Raw genomic sequence first — 13,718 nt, 5'->3', positions numbered from 1 at the left:
CCAAGGAGCTCTGGTAGCATAGTGGTTACGAATTGGGCTGCGAACCTCAGGGTCAGCAGTTCGAAACTACCAGCTGTTCTGCAGGAGAAAGATGAGGCATTCTGCTCCGTAAAGATTTACAGCCTTGGAAACCCTGTACAGAGTTGCTATGAGTCAGAACTGACTCCACGGCACATAACAACAACAACAACATAGGCATCGTCCATCCAAAACGTATCTTTAAGTTTGGTTTCTTTACGTATTTCAGATTTTTATAATGTAAAATACCAAGAAATACTTTTCATTTGTCAAATTATTATACTGCAAACGCTCTTTAAGGATTAAGAATGCTTTCTGATACCACCTAAGTAAAATACCAAATCACCTGCAGTTGAGTAAATTCCAACTCATGGAAACCCTGTATCAGAGAAAACTTGTGCTCTATAAAGTGTCAGTGACTGACTTTTCACAGGTAGATTATCAGAGCTTTCTTCTGAGGCACGTCTGGGTAGACTCAAACTTGCACCCTTCCAATTTACAGTTGAGCATGTTAACTGCACCGCCAGGGATGCCTTATATATTAGTTAGTACTCAATAATTATCTGTTGAATGAATTGCTAGTACATGATATGATAGTTTCAATTATATTACAAGTGAATATGCTCCGGTTGAAGCAAACAGTGAATTCTTTCAAACACTATCTAAACTTTTATAAGGAGTTCTGGTATGGACCTACAAATTAATGTGCTGGGCTACACAGACAGTTTGAACCACAAGGTCGGCAGTTCAGACTTAACAGCTGCTCCTTGGAAACCCTATACAGGGTCACTATGAATTGGAAATTACTTGACAGCACTTAACACAAGCATACTTTAATAAAGGAACAACTGGATCACAACAAAATTTATGCTAAAGATTAGGTTCAGATAAAATTTTCAATAAAGAAATCTGTCATATCAAACAGAGGCTACCTAACCTTTTAAAATTACCAGTGCCATATGTTTTTATTTAAAAATCCATCATGTTTGAAGAACTTGAATATTAAATGTTAATGACTTAAGCATATACAGTAGTAACTTTAAGTAGAGCATCACCGTGGGATAATGCACCGGACCCCGAGGTCAGTCTGAACCACAATATTGGCGGTTAAAATTCACCAGTCAATCCTTGGAAACTCTACACAGGGTCGCTATGAGTCGGAACCGACTCGACGGCACATGACAACATCTATATATCTATATATCTATATAAAGAATTTGCTGTTGTTGTTAAGTGCTATCTAGTTAGTACTAACTCATAGTGATGCTATGCACAAGAGACAGAAACAATGCCTGCTCCTGCATCAACCTCACAATTGTTCATACATTTGGACCCATCACAGCTGCCATTGTGCCAATCCATCTCCTTGGGGGGTCTTCCTCTTTTCTCTGAACCTCCACTTTACCCAACATGATATACTTCTTCAAGGACTAGTTCCTCCAAAAAATAATTCAAAGTTTGAGAGACGAAGCCTGGCCATTCTGGCTTCCAAGGAGCATTCTGCACTTCTACCAACACAACAGATAGATTGGTTTTGTTTTTTTTTTGTAGTCCATGGTACTTTTAAAATTCTCCTTCAACACCATAACTCTAATGCATCAATTCTTCTACAGTCTTCCTTATTCACTGCTTGACTTTCACATGCATATCGAAAATACGATAGCTTGGGTCAGGTGCAACTGAGTCCTCAAACTGACATCTTTGCTCTTCAACATTTTAAAAAGGTCTTGTGCAGCAAATTTGCCTAATGCAGTAATACATCATTTCTTGACTGCTGCTTCTGTGAACACTTATGGTTGATGCAAGCAAAATGAAATCTTTGCCAACTTCAATCTTTTCTCCATTGATATGAATGCTGTTTATTGGTCCAGTGGAGAGGATTTTTGTTTTCTTTACATTGAGGTACAACCCATACCAAAGGTTGTGGTCTCTGATCTTCATCAGTAAGTATTTTAAGTCCTTCATCAGTAAGTATTTTAAGTCCTTTTCACTTTCAGCAAGCAAGGTTGTATCATCTGCATTATCACAGGTTGTTAATGACTCTTCCTCAAATCCTGATGCCACATTTTTCTTCATATAATCCAGTTTCTCTGAGTATGTGCTCAGCTTACAAACTGAATAAGTATGATGAAAGAATACAATCCTGGCACACACTTTTCCTAGTTTTAAAACATTCTGTGTTCAAACAACTGCCTCTTGTTCTGTGTACAGGTTCCTCATGAGCACAATTAAGTGTTCCAGAATACTCATTCTCTGCAACATTGTCCACATCTTTTCATGATCCACACAATCGAAAGCCTTTGCATAGTCAATAAAGGACAAGGTAAACATCTTTCTGGTATTCTCTGCTTTCAGACAAGATCCATTTGCTGTCAGCAACGATATCCTTTGTTCCACCATCCTCTTCTGAATCCTCTTAAGTTCTCTGTCAATGTATGGTTGCAGCTGTTTTTGTATTATCTTTAGCAATACAAACAAACAGACCTATTCATTATATGTGGTAGCATAGTGGTTACGAATCAGGCTGCTAACCTCAAGGTCAGCAGTTCTAAACTACCAGTGGTTCTGCGGTAGAAAGATGAGGTATTCTGCTCCTGTAAAGATTTACAGCCTTGGAAACCCTGTGCAGGTCACTGTGAGTTGGAACCGACTCCACGGTACTTAACAACAACAACATTCTTTATATGTAGTCCTGGTGTGGCACTGTGAGTTAATGCAATAGACTGCAAAGTTGGTTTAAACCACATGGTTGGTAGTTCAAGCTCACTAGCCACTCCTCGAAAATCCTATACAGGACCACTATGTGTTGGAACCAACTCAAAGGCACTTAACAACATTATATTATGAAGAAAAAAACAGCATTATATATGAAGAACAAAAAACAACAACAACATAGGCGTCGAAATAGATATAGATATAGATAAGGAGCTCTGGTAGCGTAGTGGTTACAAATCGGGCTGCGAACCTTAAGGTCAGCAGTTCGAAACTACCAGCTGTTACACAGGAGAACAATGAGGCTTTCTGCTCCCATTAAGATTCATAACCTCAGAAGCCCTGTACAGGGTTGCTGAGTCAGAACCAACTCCACCACCACCATCATTCCACAGCACATAACAACTATATGTTTATTTTATACATATATATGTATAAAGAATAGATATGTATATACAATGAGATCTGACATAATTCTAAGCAGGAACTAAATAAAATATTTTTATCACATTATATGGTTAGCCACTTGGCTGACAACCATAAAGTCAGCAGTTCAAACACACCAGCCACTTCAGAGAAGAGATGAGGATGTCTGCTCCCGTAAAGATTTACACTCCCAGAAACCCTATAAAGGGTCACTATGAGTCAGAAGTGACTGGATGGCAGTGGGTATATGACTGCTGTTGTTAGGTGACGCCAAGTCATAAGCCACCCTATGCATAACAGAATGAAACACAAACTGGTCCTGTATCATCCTCACAACTGCTGTCATGTTTGAGTCCATTACTGCTGCCAATCTGTCAATTCATCTTGTTGGAGTCTTCCTTTTTCGCTGACCCTTCACTTTCCAAAGCGTGATGTCCTTCTCCAGAGACTGGTCCCTCCTGCCAACATGCCCAAAGTACGAGAGACAAAGTCTTATCATCCTTGCTTCTAAAGAGCATTCTGGCTGCACTTCACCCAGCACAGATTTGTTGTTCTTCTGGAAGTCAATGGTACTTTCAATATTCTTCCCTACCACCATACTTCAAAAGCATTGATTCATTTATGGTCTTTCTTATTCACTGTCCAATTTTCATATGCATATAAGGCGACTGGGTGTGTATATATATATGATAGTCAATAAATTAAATAGTTATAATTTTTATTTTGTTGCATTACAATTGGAATAAGGAAATACGATCATTTCCGAGCACAAAGGAGAAACAAAAAGATGTATAACATTGAATATCTAGTTAATTGTATTTACTCTCTTAAACGGTCTCATGTGATGGGTAATATATTCTATTATAAAGATTTTAAAACTAAGGTTAAAATTAAATCAAATAACCTAATGGATCCAAAACCAAGTCTCTTAACAACTCTTCATAATGAATAGTATCTAAGTGGTTGTTGTTGTTAAGTGCCTTCGAGTTGGTTTCGTGGTAAGCAAAATAAATACAAATAAAGTTCTAATGTTTTCACACCCTGTTGTGGAAAGAAAACATCAGAAGTTTATTTGTATTTATTTTCCAATCAAAAATTAGAAATTAAGCTTTATGAATTTCACTGTATAGATGAAAACTGGCCTTTAGCAAGATCACATGTTGGATGGCTACATGCCACTTATGATCATCAAGATGTATGAAGGGAAAAATAGTAATCCTTCAATGTAGAGGCATTAAAAATGTTACCTTCCTTACCTGTTGGTTCTTTTTCAGTGTACAGTGACATATAGGCAGTTTTTGTGTGCTCACTTCAGTGGAATTGTGGATATGATTTCGTTTCTACACACACAATGGATAAGGAGTAGAAATTCCCTACAAAGAAAGCACAAATGAACAAAACATTAATATACAAGCAAAAAATATAAATGGCAAACTTTTCCGATTACAAATTTATTATCAGTCTGATAGCAGTTTAGAAAAATACTATCTGATCTGACAAGTCAATTTAAAATAAAAAAATCAAAATTACCAAGATTTGAATATTTGAAATACAGATCTTTAGAACCATATTCTATACCTACAAAATTCCAATGTCTTTTCATTTCAGGTTTTCACAAACTTTTTGAAGGCCCATCTTTAAGACTGCCAATAACACACATTAATTTATAAATCAATCAATGTATTGGGAGAAATGTCAGTGAGTATATAATGAAACTGTTTGAGAGTCCACTACATTGTTATCTTGGTCTCATGATTAGGAATTACAATTCCTTTTGCCTTGGCATTTGTTAAAAGTAGAAGCTAATACTATAAAACCAACTTCATTTAATGGTTTATCACAATAATTAATGTGAATAAATAATGATGTATTCTTTACACAGTAAACTATTTATATCATTTCATCACGAATTATACAACCTGTTCTAAATCAGAAAAACAATATAACTTACCATGCGACAAAACCCTGGTGTGGCGCTGTAGGGTAAGCACAGGACTGGTAACTGAAAGGTAGGCAGTTCCAACCCACCAGTCACTCTTGAAAACCCTGTACAAGGTCACTATGAGTCAGGACTGACTCTTCAGCACGTACCACCACCACCACGTAACAAAAACAAAAGATCTTCTGTTTTGAAAATTTGGTAGGGTTTCAGTTTTTCTTAAAACATTTATATATATATATATACACATGTATATATATACAGGCAGTCCACAGGTTACAAAAAAGATCTGTTCCTAAGTGAGTCTTTAATTTGGAGGCAGTTATGACAGGTGCACTTGGTTCTTATTTAGCCTTTCTTTAGTATAAGAAAGGAGACTTGGTGTTGATGTGGGTTAAAGCACTAACTTGTTGTTATTGTTAAGTGCCGTTGAGTGGGTTCCAACCCATAGTGACCCTGTATAGGGTTTCCAAGGAGTGACTGGTGAGCTTGAACCACTGACCTTGAAGTTCAAACAGCTTTGCAGTCTGGCGCATTAACCCACAGTGCCACACCACTACAAGGTCAGTATTTCAAACCAACAAGCCACTAGATTGGAGAAAGATGAAGCTGTCTGCGCCCATAAAGATTTACTCTCAGAAATACTGTATCTGGTTGCTGTCAGTTGGAATTGACTTGATGGCACTGGGATTGGTTTGGTTGGTTTAAGTACAAGAGAAGCCTTCATGGGACAGTGCTTAAACATTGGCTGCTATCCCAAAGTCAACTGTTCAAACCCACCAGATACTCCACCAGAGAAAGATGAGACTTTTTGCTCCTGTAAAAGTTTAGTCTTGGAAACCCAAAGGAGCAGTTCTACTTTGTTCTATAAGGCCACTATGAGTTAGAATCATCATAGTAGTGTATTTTGTTTGTTTGTTTGTTTGTTTGTTTGTTTGGGGGGGGGAGAGTTAAATTAAAAAGGCTCAAAGTCATTTCAATTATTCAAAAGATGCACGTGCAGCAAGTGAAGGTTACTGATGAAGAATCTGTTACAAGTAAGGGCTAGTTAGGAGCTTTGGTGCACAGTGGTTAAAGCGCTCAGCTGCCAACCAAGACTGGCAGCTTAAACCCACCAACTTCTCCACATATGAAACAGGGGGCAGACTGCTTCTGTAAAAATTTATAGTCTTATCCCTTAAACAAATAATAAGGGGGAATCTGATGCAGATCATGCAGACCCGGTCAGGAGTTCAAGGCCCTGTGGGCCCAAGCGTTGCTGACCATCCAAACCACAGGCTCTGAGGATCAGAGTTTAGCCACCTAGCAGACATAACAAAATGTCCCTTACCTGATTATTCAGTTATGCTGGTTAGTAATTCCATACATGAGCCCTGGATACCCACAGATAAATGTAAAAACCTTCCCTAAAAGCTGAGACTGTAAATTCCAAAAAGGCAAAGTTTTTCCCAAAAAAAAAAGCTAAAGAGGATAGTGAGAAACTCTGTTAACTGATGGTATATGGAGGGGATTATAATCAATGTAATGAAACAAGGTATATGAATGTTTGAATGTGAAACCGATGATGTGCCCTGAAAACTTTCACTCAATCCACAATTTAAAAAAAAATAAAAAAAAAATTATAGTCTTAGAAACCCTAAGGAGTAGTTCTACTCTATCCTATAGCATTGTTATCAGGTGCAACTGAATCGTCTGCAATGGGTTGAGTTTTGGCTTTAGGAATTGGATCAATCATTTCAAAGTGAGTACAAGTTTATGAAACATGAAAGGGAAAGTACACGTTTTCCAGAAGTCAGACTCTAATCCAGACACTGCTTGTACTTTAGCCATTGGTATCTGCTTATCACTGACTCAAATATATTACATGCTAACTCTGCAAATGATTTTAACTGTTTATGTTTTACTATCTGCTTTGAGCATGGGTAGCTATAGTCAGTCGATTTTCATAATTTGTGGAAGTTTATACAAAGTTGTTGCAAACACCTAAATGATGAACACTGCTGTCAAGCCCATAGTGACCCTAAAGGACAGAGGGGAAGTGCCCCATATGATTTCCAAAGCCGTGTATCTTTACAAAAGTAGACTGGCACATCTTTCTCCCACTGAATGATTGGTGGGTTTGAATTGCTAACCTTTCCATTAGAAGCTGAAAACTGAACCACTGGACAACATGGCTCCTTCAATGAGCCACTGTTCTAGGGAAAATACAAAGTTAGGTTCCTAGGAGCCTCTAGTATGTTTGTCAGTCAATCTATATATCACATGGCTTATGTATGATTCTGTTTAGAGACATGTTGTTGTTGTTAGGTGCCGTCAAGTCAACCCCAACCCACAGCAACCCTGTATAGGGTTTCCAAGGAGCAGCTGGTGAGCTTGAACCGCCAACAGTCTGGCACATTAACCCATAGCACCACACCAGGATTCCTAATTGACTCCAGATTTTATAGCTTAGGCAACTGGAAAAGTGGAGGTGTCACTTACTGGCATAAAAAAACTGTGTAAGAATCAGATTTGGAGAAAGTATCTTGAGTTCAGTTTTTGATGTGTTAAGTTTAAGATATCAATTTGACATTTAAGTGAAACTGTTAAATAGGAGTCTGGAGTTGACAAAAGAACTCTTAACTGAGATAAAAATCTGGGAGTTATCACTATATAGATGAATTTCAGTAAGGCATGAACTTGGTTGAGATCTCTAAGTATACATGGAGAACTTAAGAAGTTCAAAGACTGAATCCTGACATAATTCAACATTAAGAGGCTAGGGAAAAGAAAAGCAACAGAAAAACCACCAAAAGCAAGAACAGTGAGAAAGGAAAATTTAATGTGCAAGCCAGGTGAAGAAAGTATTTCAGAAAAAAGAAATAACCCAATGTCAAATGCTACAAAAAGGTAAAGTACCTGTAAGTGACCATTAGACTAAGTAACATGAGAGACATTGATGATATTGACAAAGGTCCCTCTGGAAGAATGACAGGTGCAAAAGTCTGACTGAAATGCTGTTATAAGAGAGTGGATGGAAAGGAATTGGAACAAGTATGGAAATCATGAAAATCATTCCTTTGTTAATCACACTTTTTATTAGAGTGATTTAATTCCTTTTTATTCTTTTCTGAGTTTATTATTTTCTAATATTCTGATCAGTCTAGTTGGTTTCAAGGCCTATTACAGAGCTCCTTCTGAGATATATTTTGATTATACTACTTCTGGACTAGGTTTTTGTGGTTGCTGTTGAAACTCACAGTGACACAAGAGAATGAAACACTGCTTGGTCCTGCACCACTTTAACAATTGTTACGCTTGAGCCATTACTGCTGCCATTGTGTCATCTCGTTGGGGGTCTTCCTCTTTTTTTGCTGACCTTCCACTTTACCAAACATGATATGTTTCTCCAGGTACTGGTCCCTTCTGATAGCATGTTGGAAATAAGAGACAAAGTCTCACCATACTGGCTTCTAAAGAGCATTCTTGGATGTACTTCTCCCAAGACAGATCTGTTTGTTCTTTTGGCAGTCCATGGTACTTTCAATATTTTTCTCCAACACCCTAACTCAAATGCATCCATTCTTCTGTGGTCTTCCTTATTATTGTCCAACTTTCACATGCATAAGACGTTACTGAAAATACCACGGCTTAGTCCTCAAACTGACATCTTTTCTCTTTAATATTTTGAAGAAGTCTTTTGCAAGAAATTTGCCTAATACAATAGCCCTGTGATGTCTTGACTGTTGTTTCCATGAACACTGATTGTGGACCCAAGCAAATGAAGTCTTTGATAACTCCATTTATCATGGTGTTATTTATCTGTCTAATGGTGAAAAAATTTTCAGGTCTTTAAATTGAGATGCAATTCATGCAGAAGGTTGTAGTCTGTGCGCTTCATCAGTATTTCAAGTCCTCTTCCAGCAAGAAGGCTGTTATCTGCTGAGTTGACTTGTGGGTTTCAACTGCCAACCTTACGCTTTACAATCCAGTGCTTATCGTATGGATCCACTGTGCATGCAAACTATAAAGTATAGGCATATATACTATACACATACCACAGTAGACTGTGAATTAAAAGACAAGGGTCTTGTTTTATTTTTGTTCGAATGCACTGTCTAGTACATTATTTAACAACAACTATATATATAGTTGTTGTTACGTGCCGTTGAGTCGATTCCGACCCATAGCTACCCTGTATAGGGTTTCCAAGGAGTAGCTACTGAGCTTGAACCGCCAACCTTGTAGTTCAAACGACTTTGCAGTCTGACACATTAGCTCACAGTGCCAAACCAAAACTCCATATACACTGAAGTCAGCAACATGTTTAAAAATATTGTTATAGCACACTTATAAATAATGTGTGTGTGGCTCTCCACATTGCTCAGTAAGCAAAAAAATAAAAAATAAAAAAAACACCTTGTAACAAACACATTGTTGCTGTGTTGTTAGGTGCCATCGAGTTGGTACCGACTCATAGTGACCCTATGTACAACAGAAGAAAACACTGCCCGATCCTGGGCCAACCACACAATTGTCGCCACGCTTAAGCCCACTGATGTTGCCACTTTGCCAATCCATCTCGCTGGGCATCTTCCTTTTTTCCCTGACCCTTCACCTTACCAAACATGACATCCTTCTCCAGCAACTGGTCCCTCCTGACAATATGTCCAAAGTAAGAGAGATGAAATTTGACCATCTTGGCCTCCAAGGATGACTCTGGCTGCACTTCTTCCAATATGGACTGTTGGTTCTTTTGGCAGCCCATGGCACTTTCAAAATTGTTTTCCAACACCATAACTCAAAGGCATCGATTCTTCTAAGGCCTTCCTTATTCACTGTCCAGCTTTTGCATGCATATGAGGTTACTGAAAATACCACAGCTTTATTTGCATAAAAATATGATACCTGGATTCAAACTCCAATACTGACACTTTAGGTAAGCTATTTTAACACTTGGTATTAGTCACCTCTTCTAAATTAAGATAAATACAATCTAAATGCACAAGTAGCACTGGTATTCAATAATGAAAGCTCATTATAGTAAAAATAACTAAGGAAAAAAAATCTAAAAAGGCTAATGAATATGTTTTATACTTAATTGGGAGTCCTGATTTGGTGCCACAGGAGAAGCACTTGACGGCTAATTGCAGTCAGCGGTTCAAACTTATTTGCTGCTTAGCAGAAACCATAAATGGGGTCACTATGAGTCGGAACCTAATTGATGACACTTTTAACAACCATACAACCATAATATACACTAAAATTGGTAATCTTTGTTCTGTATTTTAAACTGAATTCAGTCTCATCATACTTTCACCCTCATTGACCCAGTACCTAATATTGTAACTTGAATATTTTAAGTAACATTATTATTACTTTTGCATTGCATCCTGCCCACTTCAGTAATATCAACATATTTCTATTTGAATACTGTGGTAGTTTTATATTATGTCCATGAATCCTTTAATATTTCTCCCTTCAAAAGATAAAGCCTAATTACTCTCCCCTTAAATGTGAGCTAAACATAACTTCTAAGGAAAAGAAATTTAATAAAAGAAACAGTGTGGACTGTATAAGATTAGGACAAAAAAGGATTGTAGCTTCTTCCTTGCTCTCTTGGTTCACTCTCAGTGGGAGAAGCTAGCTGCCAGTATCATGAGCTCACTCAAGCAGTTCTATGGAAAGGTTCCACACAGTGAGGAACTGAAGCCTCCTGCCACAGCAAGCCTTCTGGCAATAGCAATGTGAGTAAATTATCTAGAAAGCAGACTCTTACATCCAGCTTACATCTTGATTGCAACCTTGTGAGAGACCCCAAGGCAAAACTACCCAGACTGCTGCTCCCAAATACCTGACCGAGAGAAATTGTGAAATAATGACTGTATTAAGCTGCTAAGTTTGGGAGTAATTTATTACAGTGGAATAGATAACAGATACAAATAACTTGCATGTGCTTCGATACCAGATTTTCTTACATTTCTACTACCTATTACAAATCAAAGATTTTCAAATGTTTTCTTCCTAAATTATATTTTAGCTTCTTCTTTAAATAAATCAACATATTAGCATGGCAAGTTACATATTGGGTTGACAGTATCAAAATGAATTATATTGGCCTTTTGCTTTTTGGCAGTGTCAAAATGACTTCTCACCACCTCCACTACAGGAGTCCAGTGTTCACCTATTATAAAACGCAAGAGCTATAAATTCAGAACCATAAACTTTATGACAAAACGAGTTCATGACAAACTATAAAAATTGTTACTAGAAAACTGTTTATTGCATGTTAAAACAAACTACATTTTAGCTTAACTTACTAACATTTTCATATCTATTTTTAGCTGCTAAGCTAAGAATGAATTTTTTATCATGAATTTTTTTAGTTTACAGAGCATATCAAGGAACTCTGGCAGCATAGTGGATACTAGTCGGGCTGCTAGCCTAAAGGTCAGCAGTTCAAAACTACCAGCTATGCAGACGATGAGCCCTTCAGGTTGGAAGGCATTCAAGATATGACTGGGGAAGAGCTGCTTCCTCAAAGTAGAGTTGACCATCTCAAGAACAGATTTGATGCATGAGACACTAAAGGCCAAAGACCAGAGTTATAGGATGATGACATCAGAACATCATCCATGAAAAGAAAGCAAAAGATCATTTATAAGACAGGAAAGAAGAAAAGACCAAAGTAGATATCAGAAGAGACACTGAAGTCTGCTCTTGAACATAGAGTAGTCAAAGCAAATGAAATAAATGATGACATAAAAGAGCTGAACAGAAAAATTTCAAAGGGAAGCTTGAGAAGATAAAGTAATACTATGAAATGTGCAAAGACCTGGAGTTAGAAAACCAAAATAGAAAGAACACTCATTCAGCATTTCTAAAGCTGAAGTTGTATTAATGTGCTGGACTGCAAAGGCGATTTGAACTGCAAGGTTCAAATTCAAGCTCACCAGCTGCTCCTCAGAAATCCTACACAAGGTCGCTAGGATTCGGAACCAACTTGATGGCAGTTAATAACAATAATGAGCAAAATATTGAACAATGCAGGAAGCATACAAAAGATGGAAAGAATAACAGTCGCTGTACAAAAAAGAACTGGTCAATGTCCAACCATTTCAGGAGGCAGCATATGATCAAGAACCAATGAACGAAGAACTCCAATCGGCACTGAGGACGTTAGTGAAAAACAAGGCTCCAGAAATTGACAGAATAACAACAAACGGATGTAGCTCTATGCCAAGAAATTTAGAAGATGCTACCTGGCCAACCAAAGAGCTTTGGTAGTGTAGTGGTTATGAATCGGGCTGCGAACCACAAGGTCAACAGTTTGAAACTACCAGCTGTACCGCAGGAGAAAGATGAGGCTTTCTGCACCTGTAAAGATTTACAGACTCGGAAACCCCGTACAGGGTCGCTAAGAGTCGGAACCAACTCCACGGCACATAACCAACCAATCAACCAAGCAACCTGGCCAACCAATTGGAAAATATTTATATTTGTGCCCATTCCAAAGACAAGGTGACCCCAAAAAATGTGGAAACTATCCAACACTATCATTATCTCACAAGGAAGGGATATCATTGCTGAAGTTATATTAAAATGATCTTGGATGAAAGCAGAGAAAGTACAAGAAGGATGTTTACTTGTATTTCATTGACTCTGTAAAGGCTGTTTACATTGAGTATGTAAACTGTGTGGATCATAAACTATGGATAAGACTGGGAAGAATAATTCAGAACACTTAATTGTGCTCATGAGGAACATAGACCTAGAGGCAGTTGTTCAAACAGAACAAGAGGAAACAAGAGGATACTGTGTGATTTAACATCAGGAAAGGTGTGTGCCATCTTCTCACCATATTTATTCAATCTGTATGCTGAGCCGATACTCCTAGTAATTGGAACACACCCCACCCCCTCAACCAATGCTCATGAAAGCAGCAGTCAAGAGTCAAACAACATATTTCATTAGGAAAATATGCAGGACAAGACCTCTTCAAGTGTTAAAGAGCAAAAATGTCACTATGAGAACTAAGGTGCACCTGACCTCAAGCAATGGTATTTTCAATCACCTCATCTGCATGTGAAAACTGAACAATATATAATAAGAAAGACCTGAGAAGAACTGATACACTTGAACCGAAGTGCTGACTAAGAATATTCTAATTAACATGTACTGTCATGCCTTGGAAGAAGTACAGCCTGAATGCTTTAGAAGTGAGGATGGGGAGACTTAGTCTCACATACTTTGGATATGTTACCAGAAAGGACCAGTCCCTGGAAAAGAAACCATGAGTGGTAGAGAGTCATCGAAAAAGATGAAGATCACGCTGGCTCTTAACAATACGCTTAAACATAATAATTGTGAGGATGGTGCAGGACTGAACAGTGTTTCATTCTATTATGAATAGGGTCACTTTAAGTGGGGACCTCTCAACGGCACCTAATAGCAATAATATTTTCTATTGCTAAGTCAACAGTTTTTCTAATGCTGTTTTCCTCTGGCTGTTTTATGATTTTCTCTTTGGTTGAAAGTCATCTGACTGATACATTCTAAGTGTGATTTTCTTCATATGTGGTCTATGTGATTTCATTGAGGATCTTGAATTTGTAGACAAGAGGCAGTCTGATCAGATTTGGAA

At 37.8% G+C, this 13,718-nt stretch overlaps 1 pseudogene; it reads right to left on the bottom strand.

Moving 5' to 3' along the window:
- LOC102833766 overlaps nt 1-4,791 on the bottom strand; it is an 81,168-nt pseudogene extending 76,377 nt beyond the window's left edge.
- Between the last annotated feature and the right edge of the window lie 8,927 nt (nt 4,792-13,718).

This window comes from Chrysochloris asiatica, unplaced genomic scaffold (assembly GCF_000296735.1).
Source record: "Chrysochloris asiatica unplaced genomic scaffold, ChrAsi1.0 scaffold00428, whole genome shotgun sequence".
Taxonomy (NCBI): Eukaryota; Metazoa; Chordata; class Mammalia; order Afrosoricida; family Chrysochloridae; genus Chrysochloris; species Chrysochloris asiatica.
Note: the sequence above shows the minus strand (reverse complement) of the source record. Positions and strands in the feature narration are given on the sequence as shown.